This window comes from Amphibalanus amphitrite, unplaced genomic scaffold, assembly GCF_019059575.1.
Source record: "Amphibalanus amphitrite isolate SeventyFive unplaced genomic scaffold, NRLGWU_Aamphi_draft 000008F_arrow, whole genome shotgun sequence".
Classification (NCBI taxonomy): Eukaryota; Metazoa; Arthropoda; class Thecostraca; order Balanomorpha; family Balanidae; genus Amphibalanus; species Amphibalanus amphitrite.
The window spans coordinates 1875783-1891806 of NW_024881504.1; the positions used below are offsets into that span (position 1 = coordinate 1875783).

A 16024-nucleotide genomic window follows, 5' to 3' on the forward strand; every position below is an offset into this window, starting at 1 on the left:
AATGTGGGTCCTTACAGGCCAGCATGGGCCCTTAGAGGTCAGTGTGGGGTCCTAAAAGGCCGGTATGGGCCGGCGTTGAACCCCAGAGACCGGCGGAGGGCCCTCAAAGGCCAAGAGGGGCCCCCAGAGGCCGATGCTGGCTCGACATCGGGTCTTCAGAATCCAGTGCGGGACCCTCAGAGACACTTAAAGGCTAGTCTTGGGACTCGAGAGACAGAAATGAGGCCACCAGAGGCCGGTGTGAGGCTCTCAGACGCCGGTTGGGCCCCTGAGGCCGGTTTAGGGGCCCTCAAAGGCCAGTGGAGGGCCCTCAGAGGTCAATACGGGTCCTCAGCGGTCAATGTGGACGCTTGACCGCCACTGAAGGGCCCTCAGAGGTCAGTGTAGGGCCCTCAAAGACTGGTATGGGAGCTGTTAATAGCTGGCGTGGGTTTCTCGAGCCTCGTGACAATCGAATACGGGCCAGGGCCCCATACGGCCATGGGGGCCCATCGGTTGTTTGGGGGGGGGGCCAAATGATATGATGGCCCCCCCCTGATTTGCCTTTGGGGGGCCATGGCCCTGATGGCCCCCCCCCCCCCCTGCGACCGCCACTGATGAATTGGCATAAAAGTGATGTCCAATGGATGAGAGTGAGCAAAAAGGAATATCTACTGGTGTACATTAATTTCCATCGAAAAATATTCAATGTTTTTTTATATAGATATTACACTTATTATTTATTTCCCGGGGCCTACGCTGTTCATACGAAGTCATTGGGAAACAGTTATTTGGTATTTTAAAAGTGCGACCGATGTTGCGCGCAAAGTAGTATATACCACCACTGCTTCTTGAAGATGTTAGGATGTACAAAACTATGGTCCTTTTAAAGAAGATAATGTATTTTACTTGACGAGAATGCTGCAAAAATTCCTCCAATAATAATAACCGGTAATTACTTCTATGATATACGTATGAAGGTACCTATTTTGCAACTGTGTCAAAGCACAAAAGAACAGCATTCTGACAGCTCACTGTGTTATGTTGAAATGGCAAGTTTGGTTAACCCTCGCGGGCCCGGGGGGGCGTTTTTCGCCCCCCCCCCCCCCGGCGAATATTTGCGATAGCTTCCGAACGCTTAGGGATAGGAAGGCGAAACTTTCAGTACCTTTTCTCCCATCAATTTGACATCTTCTGAAGTAAAAAATTTGGACCTAGCCCCCTTGATGACGTCACAAGGTCCATTTTTCTAGACCCTGCACGGCAAACTTCGGCGTCACAGACGCAAACTTCAAATAGCTGCTAAAAATAGAGTTTTAGAGATAAAGACAAATTACGAGCACGGTTGTGTAGCGTTTGACCTAGAGAAAAATAGAAAAATAGTTTTGGTGACCTGAGGTCAGAGGTCAGGTCAACGACCCCGAAATGTGGTTTCAGTTTTTCGCAAATAACTTCGACAAAAATGGTCCTAGAGCTACGGCAGTGGTACCATCGCATTTGCCTTGTCAAGCCGCGTCGAATGATATATATTTTGTTCGGAAAAGGTCAAATTTTATGTTGACCTCATGTGACCTCGAATGACCTCTGGTTGACCTTGACACATGAAAGGTCGCTTATGATGGATTTGTACCCGCTGATCACGAATCTGGCATCTATTTTCATCTAAGCCTTCATTTAGAGCTTCCGGTTTGCAAAATTGTCTTATTTATTATTACTAACTTGAATCAGTGAAATAGCCTCTAGCAATGATACTCTTCTGTGACCTTGACCTTTGAGCAGCCTTGTATCGTAAGATGAACCACAAATAGGGAACTGATAAGCCTCAAAACATTTCAAAACATCTTGGAAGTTAGCATGCAAGATATGCGAAAAAGTGCCAAGTTTGAGGTCAATTTTGAGCGTGACCTTGACCTTGACCTTTCACTTTGAGCACATTTTCAGAATCCTCAGATTCTCTTCTTTCGTTTGACAGCCAATTTTGCCGGTTTGATGCAGCCTGCCGTCCTCTAGAAGGCTTACTTTGAGATCACTACACATGTGGCGGTTTTTGCCTTTGACCTTGACCTCTGACCTTGAAAATTGACCTGAGGTCAAAAATTTTAGGTGCATTAGAATCGTCTCGTAAGGACCTTTCGTTTGGTATCGCTTTTGTTTCCGTAGCTTCCTTATTTACGGAGTTAGACAGGGGGGGGGCGAAAAACGCCCCCCCCCCCCCGGGCTGCGGTGGTTGGGATTACCCCCGGGCCCGGCCGGGTTAAACTTGGTCAGTGCTGAACTTTGATTTTAATTGCTAATTGTTTTGTCATTTCAGAGTGTTAATGGAAACAGACGACGCTGAGCTGGGGCCGGACGCAGCAGGCGACGGACGCTGTAGTGTGCTGGGCAAAATAGTCCAAGATGCTGGTAGCGGGTGAAATACGCAGCTGCTCGTCGTCTTCAAGAGCGCCGCGGACGCCGTGGACTGCGCCATCAAAGTCGACGGAAAGTCGGTTCCAGCAGCCGACCGTCTCAAACTACTCGGAGCCACCCCCTCAACCTGCTCCTTCACGTCGGGGCCCATTGCCGCAGTCACCGCTCCCGAGTGTGCCCCGGATCCAGCAGCTTCGCAAGCTGACAGCGCGGGGCTGGGGACTAGAGGAACGACAGCTCTGCGCTGTAGCGTCTGGATACGTCCGTGGAGTGCTGGTGCACGCGGCCGCCACCTGGCTCCTGGTGACGCCACAATCCCACGTGGAACTCCTCCAGAGGGAGATGCGGGCGGTTACCCGTATATCACCGGCTGCCCCTTGTTTACCCCAGCCCACGCAGTGATGGCGGAGGCCGGACTGACGCCTGTGCCCGCTGGCCGCCCGGCGAGACGTGCTGGTAGCGAAGCTCTTCGCCAAGGCGCACGCGCTCCCCGAGGGCAAGCCCTCAGGACTATCGCGGAAGATGGGCCGCCCAGCCGACTGAAGTCGGTGACGGGCTGGCGTGGGGTGGGGCACGAAACCTGGCGAGCGGCTGGGATCGCCCTGCTGCTCGACCCCCTGGTTGCATGCCAGCGCGCCGCCGTGGGAGGTGGCCGCCTTCCCAGACTTCACCTTCAGGCTGGACATCGGGACACTGCAGCGCGACGCCTCGGCTGATGAACTACACCTGGCGGCACAGCGACACTTGGCCACCCTCCCCAGCAAGCCATCAGGGTATGAACTGACGCATCGGCGGAAGCGGGAGTCCGCAGCGGAGAAGCCTTCGTGGAGTGTACACGGGTGTGGGAAATGAATGCTAAGTGTATCCAAATTGAAGGCACTGCTCTCGAAGGATATAAATACTGAACAGCTTTGGATTGTTTGTATTCCAAATGTTTACTTTCAGGACGAGTACTCCTTGTCATTCGGTCGTCAACTCCTCTCTCCGACGCCGGCTTAGCGCAGGCACGTATAACCTAAAATTTGGCCGGGGGGGGGGAGCGGAGGAATCCCGTAGAGAGAGCCTCCTACCTACAGAGGGCCCTCTACCCGAGGAGTCAGAGGTGGTCAGACACAGACACTAGCGGCTATTCACAGGAGGCCCCATGTAGTAAATTGAATGACCCTAGGTGGCAGGCGAGTCGGAGAGCCTTGATTGTCCTGACGTGATTTTTTGGGGATTCCCATGAATTTCGTTCGTCTCCGACGTGATTTTGGCCAACGTGGGCCTTCTGTCAGCATGGGCCCTGAAAACCCCTAGGGGGGAGGCGCACCCCGTCCGTCCCCCCTTGAGTACGTCCCCGGTCGGTCCAGCGGCTCCACACGCGCCTACCGACACTCAAGAAACTCTTGCCATTATGTTTGCTTCTGACGCAATCATGACAGAATTACGCTCTATTGATATGCATGCTGCCATTGCTTTGGAGTCGGTCTTTTGAATTTCTGCGTTTTTTTTTCGGATCGGCTCCACTCTCCAGACAGCTGGCTCAGCCTGATCGACCAGAGCGATGCGACACCTATACCAACTTGATACCAACCTACTTGGCGGGGTGGTGAATTCATGAAATGCGAATGCGAAACATGGCAATAGATGGCGGAACGAACGGCATGGGGAAGGCTGGAGTGGGACACGCATTGAGAAATGAAATCCGTCACTTCCCAGATTTCGAACGCATCCTTAGAGTGCATTACTTTTATGTGCTTGCGTTCGGTCTTGGGATTTCTCAGCAGATGTCGCCAACAGCAGAGAGATTGATCTAGAATGTCTCGTTATCGGAAAAGTAGGTATGGTAGCTATGCGCCAAATGGTTTTTGCGTATAGTTACCATATTACTTCCGATATGACTGTTGACATTACTGCGGATATGACCGAGCAGTGCATTGGCAATATGCCAAGGGCAGTAACATGCCGTCAGTCACGTCAGTCATCGGCCTTGGCTATCTGTAAGAATCTTGGCAGGAATCTTGGCCTTTTCTTGGACCCATAGCGTCGGCCTTCGACCAATCATATCGCCGAATTCGCAGGCAGTGAGAGACAAATACGGCGTGCCGAAGACATATTGGGTGTCTTAAAATCACTGAGAACTCTATAGCTCAAAATTTAAGCCCTGCACATTTTGATTTTTAGATCTACCCCGTTGAGTGGCATTTTTGTGAAAATTATGTAAATATTTTTATCAGAATAGGGGAGAGCGGGGAGAGTTGTATCATGTCCAAGTTGTATCAGGGCGAATTGTGCCAAACTTATCCAATAGATAGCGCTCGTGACACGACCAGCCGACGAGGTTTTCCGGGCGCCATCTTTCCCTGTCCTGTCGTGTGGCTGGGTGGACGCGTCTCGAGGTGAGAGCCGATTTTATGTTTTTTTTAATGTCATTCTAAAAAATTGAGTTGCAAGAAAATGTGTGTTTTGGGCATTTAGATGTGCACGAATTTGAAAGATCTCCGTAGCGGTGGTGAGGGTAGGTTCTAAGGCTGCGTTAGTGAAAATGGATTTCTCCAGCTGTCCGCTGTTTTTGAGCACGAGGATGTTTTTTTTCCAAGATGGCGGCGAGGTACATGTTGTATCAGAGCCGGGTGGGGTATGTTGTAACATGTATGTATGTATGGGTATGTTGCTTTTGATCGCGAAAGCTAAGCCCTGTCTCGCGTTTGTAGGTAGCTAGTCAATACTCGTTCCATTTCGGCACAATGTGTTGGCTTCTTTGCTCTTAACGGGCCACTTTTGCATCTACACTGTAAAAAATATTGACTAGCCCCTCGTCAAATGATTCTCAACGCTAAATGTCGGGGGTACAGACTAGTTTTGCATCCTACTTTTGACACACGCTGCGAGCCCCTGTCTTGTTTTGTGTTCGTCAGATGACAGTTACCAGGTGTCGGTTAGTTTTTAACACGTCCCAAAAATAGCTGGAGCGTTTCTGCCTTGTTTTGGAAGCAGGTCCTCGTTAATGCTGTGTATGAAAACAAAGTACCTAGTAACAATAATAACGAAAAACAATGTCAAAACGAGGGTGGCTTGTTTAGTGACGATGCTCAAAAGAGGCATCGTCTTGTTCCTACTTAACGAATGAAGCTCAAACTAGGTCAAAACTAACGTATTGCTCAACCCATAGTCAGATGACCAGCAGATCCTACGCCGCCCAAGACAGTCATCGAATTTGCCAGCGAATTCGTTTGAAGACCATCATATTATTAAATATCGGTGGTCTTCAAACGAAATCCCTTGCCAGTTTGATGACGAATTCATCCGGCCCATTCCAAAAACGCTCAAGATAAAATGAAAGTGTATTTCTGAAATAATGTGCTTTCTTGCAATGCACCTTTCGTATATCAAGCGAACCTTTCACTTCCAGCGCCCGTTTACAGTTATCAATCGAATCAGAAGCATGCACATACCTATCGATAGATCTGAACCTAAGAACACAGAAGACATTTTGTAGAGTACCTGTCTGAGCCTATGCAGTGGAGCCCGTGAGCCGCCCAACCGCAGCTGCCTCATGAACTTGATGATAGGTCTGAACCTCAGATTGGCCAGAGCTTGGCCGTCAATAACCAGCTTATTTATATCCACAGTTGTAGTGACTTAGGGTTTGGAATTTGCCAAACCTAAGTTTTGATTACCAAGAGAAGTTTTGCTTCTTGCACTTGCCTTTTCTTCATAACTTTGGCGGAAATCGTCGTAGTGAAACTTCAGTGTTCCGTGAGCTGTCGGTTCTTGAGAGAGTTGGCCAGGCCGGACACCGGGGGCGGCTCCACAACTTTCGAAAAATTAAACCAAAGTCCTATTGCACTGCATGGAGAGCAATTCATTTAAAATCGCTCTTGTTCCCCCCCCCCCCCCCTCGACAACTTTGCAAACGTCTCTGCGCGATTTGGTTGAGAATAATGGCTTATGGCAAGTTATTGAATCAGAACGTCGATCACTGCAGGTCATATATCGGCAAGCAATTCTTCATAACTAGACACTGCACAAATGGAAACGATACAGGTTTGCCCAGTGATAAACACTCGCACTGCACAGACGCGCTCACCCCCGACCGAACGCGGCACGGCACAGCGCAACTGGCGCCGGGAAGCCGGGAACGCATTAAGTGAAGGATTCACAGGTGCGCAACTTTATTGCGAACAATAAAAAACTACCGCAAACGATTAAAAAAAAGCTTTAGGGCAATCGGAAATACAAATGTATTGACTTATAGAAATATAATTGTCATTCACCTTCCAAATAACCCAACAATTTATTTGCCGTAAAAAGTGTCTGGAAATGGAAAGTTGCAAACATGATTCAGCAAGTAGGGAAACGCAGCAGCTACCTGGCGAATAATCTCAGGCTGGTTTAGTGACGAGTGCATTGCTACGGCTTGTTCCTCACCCTTCACAGATTACTATGACAAAACTACCCCTAGTATTTTGATCATCCTGAGCCTGGCTTTCACCTAATAATTTGATGAGGGTCTTCCTCGTTTCGGATTGAGGCGAAAACAAACGTCAAACAACCTTGATAGTTAATTCAGCACTTCAAAACAAAGGTACACCTAGGGTATCATTACAATACCGGATCATAACGATCTGGATAGTTCTCAGCCTGTAAGCTAACTAAGCGGTAACTAGTCAAGTGGTAGGTACCGGAAGCATTGACAACCTGATGACTGTTTCGAGACCCTTGTTTTGACACATAGCTCGTCAATATTTTTTACAGTGTAGTCTGTTGATGTTTCGTTCGTTTCGATGTTTCCTTCGGATTGCATTGACCTAAGTTTGGTCTAATAAAAGTGAAGCCTTAGAGCATATACATTGTATTAACCCCATTTAATGTTGTTATTATGTTCAAAACCAGTAGCAAGCACACTCCCTGAAACGTGAAATACCTAGTGATACAAATTACCCCACCATGTGATACAACTCACCCAAGCCATGGGGCAAGTTGTATCAAAAACATTGTTCTATTCGGCAGACCGTAGAAGAAAAACTGGTAGAGGTAGCGGAAAAGTTACTTTGCACAAAAAAGCAGAAGAATCAAGGAAGGAGATAGTATGGAAATAATGAGTTTATCACGGAAAGTTACGAGGTTATGGGTCTCGGAGTAAAAACTGATACAACCCACCCCACTCTCCCCTAAGGGAGAAGTGTAGGGGGCGGCGGGTGAGGTGCAGAAGAAGAATAAGAAGAAGTTGTACATATCCAGTAATTTTATCTTGATTTGTGGATTAGACGAAGACTAGATTTTGATAAAGAAATCGACAAACTTGAACTGCAGGTAAGGTGTTGGTTTGTCATGCCGATTGTCTTGAAACCTGTTCCTTTTAAACCTTGGCTTCACCATTTACGCTCCATATGTGAATTAGCCTTGAGGCAAAATAATCCGGCAGGTGGCTATTTTCTGTTTGTAAAACTGGCCTCAGATGGAGTGCTATCATTTGATTAACCATCACATGATCAGGCAGCAACAAAGTTTGTGGTTTTAGAATATTGAAAAACTTTCTTGGGAATGGCACTTGGTAGACATCTGTTTGAGATTCTGCTAGAGCAATAGCGTCGTGCTCAAGCCAGCCAAATTTTAGACTGCCAATTCACAAGAAAAAATGCTTGGTTAATCAGATTTCAGGTATCAAAATATTAGGTAAGGCATCAATAGGCATTTAATTCAATTCTGGTGGTAAAAATCATGACCATATATTGGCATATCATCAATTTTTAATTTGTTGTGGCACACCTTGTTGTATATTGAGGCTTGAAGATGCTCAAGTAAATATTTTTGATGCGTGTGTTGATGAAGGCTAAAGTCCAATGAAAATAAAAGCAGAAATTATCCTGACCTTCCCTTCCCTACTAACCTCCAACCTCCAACCTATCAGCCTACAAACCACCGTTCAGACTTCATCTACACGCAGGTTTAACCCTATTCCTGGCGGGCTCCGCCGGGACAAGAAACTGGCGGGGGGGGGGGCCGATTCGGCCCCCCCCTGAGATCTCGAGAACGAAGCAAGATAGCGACAAGCGGTAAACGGCATCGGATACGCACGGCCAAGATCTACAATTTTTACAAAGGTCATTTTCAGGTCAGGTCAAAGATGACGTCACAGGGGTCGAAAAAGTCAAAATGGCGGCACTAGATATGGAGAGAGTTTTTCTCGAATAACTTTCGAATTAGTCAAGATAGGAACAAACTAAGGGCATCATCGTGATCCTCTCGTCAATCCGCATCGAATGATATATATGTTGACCTCGAAAGGTCAAGGTCAAAGGTTGACCTCAGGTCACGTGACCTCGAGGTCATCATGTATAGCATTCGATGCGTCTTGACGAGCTGAACACAATGAGACCATCCACGCGTCTGTATCTTGTTCCTGTACGGAGTTATTGGCCAAAAACCTTTGGTGACCTTTGATGACGTCACATGACCTCACAGCTGCCCAACAGCAAAACAGACCTCAAGGTAGTGAAGGTTGATCGTATATGAAGTCATGTATGGTATATGGGGCCATTCCGACCCGTTTTAGTGGTAAAAACAGGGAGTTGATTTTTCCCCCATTGACTTATAATGGGGAGGTCGCGAAATTGACCTGACCTTAGGTCACCGATATCAAAATTCCGAGATATACAAATTGCACATACTGGTACCCTAACTAAACCCTGAAGAGAAGAAATTGATCGGTCAAAAACTCTAGCTCTGGCGTGATTGCAAACTTTTCTGAGGTAGGGTCACCAAACCGCCTCTGGTGACCTGACCTGAGGTCAGATCAACTCAAAATTTTCAGACATGTTGCGTAGAAGCCTTTTAGGAAAAGTCAGAAAATTTGAGCTTCCTAGCTCAACGCGTTTGGGAGATATAACCAAAAAACCTCAGGGGGGGCTCCTGAGGCCCCCCCCCCCGCCAGGAATAGGGTTAACCCGCGCCCCGTAGGGCTACCGGCGGACCCTACCACCCGTAGGGGGGGGGGCCGTTTCGGCCCCCCCCTAAGATCTCGGAAAGTTACCGGCCGATTTTCAAAATTCAAACGGCGTTCGATAGCCCCACCCGGGAACTACCTTGTGACCAAATTTCATTGACCTAGGTCAAACCGATGACGTCACAGGTCAGGTCAAAGGTCAGATTTTCACCGTTCACAGGCAATTCAAGAAATGTGCTGTGAAAGCGAGTAAATTGGTAATTTATTGAAAACCATCGATGGTACAGTCCACAGCAGAAGTAATGTGGGGTTTCAGTCATGGGTATGTTCTGCTTCTGAAGCTTAGGAGCGATTAGCCAGACTACAATGAAACTTTGAAATAGCTTATATGTATCGTCACCCTTGCAGCTGCAACTTTAGCTATTGACATCTTCTTTTCGATCACTCCGCATTAACCAATCGCCAGTCAAAGCCAACCGTTGAGATTGGTAAAACCCTACATTACTTTAGCGGTGGGCTGTACATTGTTCGACAAACACATACTTTGCTATCTGAGGTCACTGATACCAGGTCAGGTCACAGCGAGGTCAGGTCACCGGGGGTCACAATATGAATGTGTCGTGTGATACATGTTTTATGGTCCATTTTACATGACAAATGCGATTATGTGGGTTAGGCAGCCTTTGGGGCCAGCCTAGGTCACGTTTTGGTGAAGGTCAGGTCAAGGTCAGGTCAAATTAGGTCAAATTTCAAAGTTGATATTTTTGCATAAAATGGGCATCGATTCGATGCAGCTCGTCACGGGGAGTCTAATGGTGGTCTTCGTTTTGCTCTACGAGTTCTAGAATTGCCAAAAATTGAGTTTGAAAATTTGACGTCATCATTTTTGAACAGTTTTTTCGCTATAACTTGGCCAAAAAACGAGGTATCGATCTGAAATTTGGTATGTAGATAGAAGACGGTAGGCACTATCATATATATTCCGGTTTTTTCGAAACTCAAAAAACTTTTTGGATTTTTTGGCAAATATATCCAAAAAATGCTTTTTTGATTTTTGGGGGCCAAAACTCAAAAACTTCAAAAATTCGAGATAGCAGTTTTGTAGCCCTGTCAATTTTACACCTTTTATTTTTTATCATTTTTCTGTATCTTCAAAGCTGTAGTCCTGACAGGTCTTCTCGCAAAGGTCTTTTTTCGGTCGAAAATGACAGAACATGACGTCACTCTGACGTCATTTGTGGCCAACCTATCATAGCCTCTGGAAAAATTTTTGGTCACAATGTGTAAAATTGATGCCCGGAGGGGTCCTGAAAGTTTGGTGGCGATTTATCCAGCCGTTTAGGAGATATCGACCGAAAAGGACAGGGGGGCCGTTTCGCCCCCCCCCCTACGGGGCGCGGGTTAACATTTTATGATAAAGTAAAAAGTGCTCAGCTTGTAATCCAATGTCTTTCAAAACCAATAGGCCTTTTTGGCCTTGCGAATGGTTAACGGAGAGAGAGAGAGTTACCTAACTCTATCATGTAAAAGCTGCTTTGAGAAAATAGCACTGTGTTTTATCCTGGCTTCATGACTCTCTAACGCTCTTTCAAACACATGGTTGTTTTCTGACAATTGGTGATACAGAGAGGGTCTGCATTAATGTCCAAGTATGGTCATTTAGGATCAATTTTTGGTGCCCTCGTTTTATATTATTCCAGCACTCCAGCAGCCTTACCCCGCGTTCGATGTCTCTCGGATAACGAAGATTCTACGTCGTCCAGCCAATCCCGTCCAAGGTCAGCGGGGGCTCGGCTGTGGTTATGAAACGTGATTGGCCGGACGGCGTAGAATCTTTGCCGTCCGGGAGACATCGAACGCGGGGTTAGTCTCCCCAACTGACATGCGCTGAATTTGTCGCATGTAACTTTACACCTGACGTGCGCCGAAATTTTAGGTGGAACCGTGCCACTACGCCAAATATAAGTTATGGCATGATCACTGCTCAGTTGCGCAGGTTCACCAGAACAGCGTCATGGGTGCAAAATGACCACCGTAGCGCCCGTAAACCCTAATAAACAAAGAAGCAAACATCAGTTGCGCAGTTAATGCCAATTTTCACAATTTTGATTGTCTATTGATATTGTTTGGTCATTTCAGGACTCGTGGCGCTGCTCGCCTCCTCGCCAATGCGAACGCGTTCTCTGAGGACAACCCGCCCAAGGCTAGTATGGCGAAGCCACGCCACCGCGCCGGCTATAGACTCACGGCCTGAAGCGAGTTTGGGCGCGACGGCTGGCGAGCCAAGGCGGCGGAAAGTCGTCTGGCGGAGCTCCCGTCTGAGGCGAGCTTGATCTGGTCAGACAGCTCCGCCACCGATGGTGTGCTAGATGGAGGAGGAGGGGCCACCCCCCCCCCCCTGAACCGCGACATCCGGGAGGTGCGTGTCGCGGCAGGCGCCCTCTGCTCTAGCACGCGCGGCGAGCTATTCGCCCTAAGAGCGGTGTTGGAGGAGCTGTTGACCAAGACTGGTCGCGACACCTCTCTTCCGATAATTATCGTCTGTACCGACTCGATGGCGGCGCTGGCCCTCCTGCGGAGCGGCGCGGCGGCCCAGAGAGCCCCTTTGGCCGCAGACATATGGGGGCTGCTGGCAGCGCTCACCGAGGGGGCCAGCCAGTGATAATGCAGTGGGTTCCTGCACACTGCGGGCTTCCGGGCAACGAGCGGATGGACGCCCTCGCGCGTGAGGCTGGCGCCCTATCCCAACGGTAGCGCCGTCCGCCGATCGACTTGGGCAGCACTATCTGCAAGGCAGGCGCGCGCGACGCTGCGCGCGCCTGGCGGCGGAGCTGGCAGGACGGATGACCCTGGCTGCCGCCGTGAGAACCATCCAGAACCGTACGGCTATGCTGCGGCAGCGGCTGAAAGGAACGCAACAACAATAACTACAACAGCAGCTGCTAATGAAAGGGGAAATCATGGAGCCGGATGACCCGGCACATGGCGCTCAGCCAGCTGAGAATGAGAGCAGCTATCAAATCGCCAGCAGGGTGCTGCGGCTGGTAACTGACGACCTTGGTAGAGAGAGCGCCTCCGCTGATGCGGATGAAACTACCCCCTCTCGGGTTTGTTTGACGCCGTCTCCGTCGACTCTTTCGCCTGGGCCGGCTGGCGACCGCGCTACATTTCTTGTGCAGTGACTCGTAACTGTGTTCACCAAACTTTTAAAACTCCCCACGTTAGCATCTTTAAAGAATGTTTTCCTTGTACACTGCTGCAATGTCTTATGTAGGCATGTTGTACAGTCTAAACGAGTGTGGAATGCTTTGTTGTGCTTGTTCTGTATTTCGTTTGCTATTTATCACGGTGACTATAATTTATTTTGACCAACCCTTGCCTTGTTACAATTGTAGTGGATGGTTTCTGAACTGCTGTTTGCATTATAGATGTTGCTAGTGCGTAGACGCCAAAGATTACTTTATACCTATTGACGCGCCAGATAAAGGAGGTGAAGTATTCCTCTGATCTATACCTACGGAATTCCTTTATGTGTGTTTTGTAATCGATATTGGCGGTTTTCTTATGTGATGCGGTGTAGAGCGTGGCTGAGGAAGGCGATGTTTTAAGTTGCTAGTTATTTTTCAATACATCTTTGATCGGACTGTCGTGCTTGCTGTAGGTCGGACTTCCGTTCTTGACGGTGATTGGACGCACGTGCCGGTAGTTCACAACAATGCGGCTTTCGATTATAGTATAGATTTAGATGCATTTAAAGTGTTTGTATACGTAGTCCTGAGTTTCGAGATATTATCCTTGCGGGCTTCTTGCCAACAGATTGTCCACTTCTGTGTCCAGTACTCATCCCACTCACGAGGCTCAGTTGTGTTTGCCAGCCCCTACACGGAAACATTGGCCAGATAACTGACTACTACTGAAATTTTAACCCGCGCACCGACGGGGGTCTGCGCCAACTTCGCACCGACGGGGGGGGGCGGATGACCGCCCCCCCTGAGATCTCGAGAACGAAGCAAGATAGCGACAAGCGGTAAACGGCATCGGATACGCACGGCCAAGATCTACAATTTTTACCAAGGTCATTTTCAGGTCAGGTCAAAGATGACGTCACAGGGGTCGAAAAAGTCAAAATGGCGGCGCTTGATATGGAGAGTTTTTCTCGAATAACTTTCGAATTAGTCAAGATAGGAACAAACTAAGGGCATCATCGTGATCCTCTCGTCAATCCGCATCGAATGATATATATGTTGACCTCGAAAGGTCAAGGTCAAAGGTTGACCTCAGGTCACGTGACCTCGAGGTTATCATGTATATCATTCGATGCGTCTTGACGAGCTGAACACAATGAGACCATCCACGCGTCTGTATCTTGTTCCTGTACGGAGTTATTGGCCAAAAACCTTTGGTGACCTTTGATGACGTCACATGACCTCACAGCTGCCCAACAGCAAAACAGACCTCAAGGTAGTGAAGGTTGATCGTATATGAAGTCATGTATGGTATATGGGGCCATTCCGACCCGTTTTAGTGGTAAAAACAGGGAGTTGATTTTTCCCCCATTGACTTATAATGGGGAGGTCGCGAAATTGACCTGACCTTAGGTCACCGACATCAAAATTCCGAGATATACAAATTGTAGCTACTAATGACCTAATAATATCCTGCGACTTTCAAAGGCCTCCGACATCTACTGTAGCTCTGGAGCGGTGACAAATTTGCAAAAAAGTGACTTGAGGTTGGGTCATTCAAAGTGACCTGGTGACCTGACCTTAAAAGATAGGAGGTTCAAACTTGCACACCATGTGTAAAATTGATGGGGTTATAGTCATACCAAATTTCGCGGCGCTACGCGCCGCGGTTTTCCCGATATTCACGAAAAACCTCAGGGGGGGGGGCGGATATCCGCCCCCCCCCGTCGGTGCGCGGGTTAAGAAGCGTGGGCAGTAGGGCATAACGAACGGTCCTCAGCTTCAGTAGCCGCGGAGGGGGGGGGGGGGCACCGCCGACTTTTGGTCCCATTTTTTCCATGCAGGCCAAAATCAAAGGGGGGCACGGTGCCCCGGTGCCCTCCCCGTTCCGTCGCCTATGCTCAGGTTATTTTTGACCTGACAGGCTCAGGGAGGATTGCTCTTTGTTGTTTTTCTCCGATGAACCCTCTTGCTGCACACTGGCTGATCCAAAGGATGGAGGGGATGGGGGGGGGGGTGCAGACGTATGAAAAAGAAGACAATGTTCTTTCCCTAGCGCACGAAATCAATTCTTAAATGAAAATTAAACGAATAAGCTTCCGTTAAGAAGCCCCCGTTCCGTATCTTCCGTTCCATTCCACGACTCGCACCCAGTGACTTGCTGCAGTAGCGTCATCTATACCTCGCCCTTACTGCCGGGAAGGCCGCGAGTTGCGACATCTATACTATGTCTAGGCCTGAAGTACCTCTTAGTGTTCTTCCGCCACGATGTATTTATTTTTGTCAATCGGTTTGGTCCTTCTGGCCGGATAGGTCGTCAGAATTATCTGAAGGTGCCTGAAATGTCTCGTTAGTGGAAAAAATGTCTCGTTAGTGGAATTCCACTATCTGGCAACTAGCCCTATGTAAACGCGGCTATTGTTGGGTTCATGTAGTGACCCTTGGTGACCTTTGGTGACCTGACCTGTGACCTGACCTGGTATAACCAGTGACCTCTAATAGCAACATATGTACTAGACAACTGACGTCTTATCGCTGATTTTCGACAAAATGCGTTTTACTCGGTGTTATAGCGCTTTCCCTAGAAGCCCCGTGAACGGTGAAACATTTTATCTTTGACCTGACCTGTGACGTCATCGGTGACCCCGAGGTCAATAAAATTTGGTTTCCTTCGACAATTTGACAGGGCTATCGAACGCCGTTTGAATTTTCCGGATCCGTCCAGTAGTTTGGGAGATACGGGGGGGGGCAAAACAATGCCCCCCCACCCACCGCGCGGAAGGTGGCCGGGAGGCCCACCGCCTGCCGGGTTAATCCTAAATGCCAAGCGAGTTACCGTTCGATGTGCGTGACAATGACACATTGTCACCTTGCCATGTACACGACTGCTCACGTGTTGTGGGACCTATGTAGTGTATATGCGACAAGAATGCGACTCTCAGTCACGATATTTGTCACCGGGTGCACCACATTTTGTCACCATTTACAATGGCACAACGGCAACTTTTTTCAGCCCTCCGCTCTGCATGTAATGTGATTAACCCTCGCCAGCACATGCCATTTTCCCATCCTAGAACGCACATGGGGGGGGGGGGGGTTGCCACCCCCCGCGCCATTTCGTTCCTGTTGGAGATAGAGCTTAGCAGTAGAGACCAAAAAGATTTTTTGGGAAGAGACGAATCCAATGATACCCAATTTTACCTTCTCGGGTCAGTCATTGACCTTCCAGGTCAGGTCAAACTAAAAAATGTTGCTGTTTTGGGTCACCGTTGGATATCAAGTGCGCTGCTTATCAAATACCGATGACGATGCTGTTTTCTGGTGCCAAGCCAGCTAGAACCTTTTTGTCACACTATCCGACCATAATTTTGCTGCTGAGGTCATTTCAGGTCAAGTTAGGTCAAGGTCAATTATATGTGTTTGTATGTCTGTGTGTGTCTGTGTGTATACTGATGTGTGCACCGATTGTTTTTGGGTCCATATCACATGAAATCATGATCTGAGAAGCGTTTTGCAGTCA

General features: G+C 48.4%; 1 long non-coding RNA gene across 1 annotated transcript; it reads left to right on the plus strand.

Annotated features, from left to right (window-relative positions):
• Window positions 1–7607: 7607 nt before the first annotated feature.
• LOC122379411 lies at window positions 7608–12962 on the plus strand. The gene is made up of 2 exons (XR_006256175.1): window positions 7608–7686; window positions 11459–12962. It is a non-coding gene; the product is annotated as an uncharacterized LOC122379411 (long non-coding RNA).
• Window positions 12963–16024: the final 3062 nt, after the last annotated feature.